The sequence below is a fragment of the Microcebus murinus genome, chromosome 16 (genome assembly GCF_040939455.1).
Source record: "Microcebus murinus isolate Inina chromosome 16, M.murinus_Inina_mat1.0, whole genome shotgun sequence".
NCBI lineage: Eukaryota > Metazoa > Chordata > Mammalia > Primates > Cheirogaleidae > Microcebus > Microcebus murinus.
This window is the reverse complement of record NC_134119.1, coordinates 71851991-71854552: the sequence shown is the minus strand read 5'-3', so window position 1 is coordinate 71854552 and position 2562 is coordinate 71851991.

Sequence of the window (2562 nt, the reverse complement as noted above, 5' to 3'; positions counted from 1 at the left end):
CAGATACAGAGGGCTGACTGTATATGGTTTTTCTTTCCTTATACATACATACCTATGATAAAAGTTTACTTTATACATCAATTTATAAAATAAGGGTTACTTGGCTGCATGTAGTGGCTCATGCCTGTTATCCTAGCATTCTGGGAGGCTGAGGTGGGAGGATTCCTGGAGTTCAAGACCAGCCTAAACAAGAGCAAGACCCCACCTCTACAAATTAACCACTTGTGGTGGTGCATACCTGTAGTCCCAGATACTCAGGAGGCTGAGGCAGCAGGATTGCTTGAGCCCACGAGTTTGAGGTTGCTCTGAGCTAAGATCATGCCACTGCACTCTAGCCAGGGTGACAGAGAGAGACTCTGTCTCAAAAAGAGAGAGACACACACAGAGACAGAGAGGAGAAAAGGGAAAGAAAGAAGAAAAGGGTAACTTGAACACAAGCACTGCGATACTATGACAGTCAATCAGATGACCAAGATGGCTTCTAGACTAATGGGCTGGTGGCACATACAGCATGGATGACTCACATCCTGGGGTGGAGAGGGGCAGCATGAGATTTCAGCATGCTACTCCAAATGGCACACAATTTAAAACTCATGGATTGTTTATTTCTGGATTTTCCATTTAATATTTTCAGACCAAGTTTGACCGTGGGTAACAATTGTGGATAAGGGGGGGAGGGACCACTGTAATCCAGTTACAGACAATGGAAATTCTGATCAAAAAAGCTGTGAGATGTGGACTGGGGGTGAGTTCCAGATGGATTCCATGGTCGCCTGGCAATTGGGAGTGTGGTGTGAGTGGGACATGGGACAGACAGGATGTTATTCTGGATTGCCGGACTGGGCCCCATCTCACACAGAGCCCTTAAAAACAGAGAACTTTGGCTGGAGTCAGATGTTGAGGAAGGAGAAGGTAGGGAAATTTGGGAAGGAAATTTGGGAAATATGGGAAGGACTCAACTCACTGTTGCTGGTTTTAAAGCTGGAGGGACCACAAGCTAGCAAATGTGGGTAGTGTCTAGAAGCTGACAGCTAATTGACAAATGGCAAGAAATGGGGACTTTAGTGCTACAATCACATTGGATTTGCCAACAATCTGAATGGGCCTAGAATTGGATTCTCTCCCAGAGCCTCCAGGTAAGAGCCCAGGCCCACTAACACTTTGATTTCAGCAAAACCCACCTGGACTTCTGATCTACAGAACTGTGAGATAATAAATCTGTGCTATTTTAAGCTGCTATTAATTTGTGGTAATTTTTTTTCTTTTTTTTTTGAGATGGGGTCTCACTATGTTGCCCAGCCTGGTCCTGGATTCCTGGGATCAGGTGATCCTCCTGCCTTAGCTTCCTGAGTATCTGGGACTACAGGTGCAGGCCACTGCACCCAGCAGATTTGTGGTAATTTTCTACAGTTACAAGAGAAAACTAAAGATGATCCTTCTCTGATGTGCCTTGTATTCTTGCAGCTGGCTCCTTGGTAAGGTTCTGGCAGGATCACCACCAGCCCACGCCTCACTTCATACAAATTAGAAAATCAGCTCCTTTGGGGCAAAAGGAAAACTCTCCATTTGCAGCAGCCCTTGCTTTGGAGACACCAAAACTGGATTCTGGGCTTCATCCACATCAGGTCTGACACCCAAAGCTATGAAAGACTGAGGGGTAGCAGAGACATGGCACATCACCCCTTATAGGCCCTACTGCCTCATGGCTAGTGCAGCTAGTTTTAGCCATTCATGTTCAGACCCAGACCCTCCCCGTCCTCCCACAGGCCGGGCTATAGTCCTTCATTAACACGACCATCCTGTGGTAGGCCGATGATGATCTCCCAAGTAGGTCTACATCCTAAAATCTCTGGAACCCTCGAAGGTGAGTTTGCATGGCAATGGAACTTTGAAGATGTGATCAAGTTAGGGATTTTGAGATGAGATTATCCTGGATTGTCAGGGTGGGCCCAAAGTGTAATCACAGGGTCCTTGTGAGATGGAGGCAGGGGTTGAGTCAGAGAAGGAGAGGTGACCACGACGGAAACAGAGATGGGAGTGCTACACTTTTTTTTTTTTTTTTTGAGACAGGCTTTGTTGCCCAGGCTAGAGTGAGTGTCCTGGCATCAGCCTAGCTCACAGCAACCTCAATCTCCTGGGCTCAAGCGATCCTTCTGCCTCAGCCTCCCAAGTAGCTAGGACTACAAGGCATGTGTCACCATGCCCGGCTAATTTTTTGTATATGTATTTTTAGTTGGTCAATTAATTTCTTTCTATTTTTGGTAGAGACAGGGTGTTGCTCAGGCTGGTTTATAACTCCTGACCTCAAGCAATCCGCCAGCCTTGGCCTCCCAGAGTGCTAGGATTACAGGTGTGAGCCACTGCAGCCACCTGGAGTGCTGCACCTTGAAGATGGAGGAAGGGGCCATGTGCCAGGGAAGCTGGGAAAGGTGAGGAAAGAAATTCTCCACAGAGCCTCCAGAAGGAACCAACCCTGTTGACACCTTGACTATTAGCCCAGGGAAAATGATTTCTGACTTCAGGCCTCCAGAGCTATTGTCGCGCCCGCCTCGCCAGCAAGGA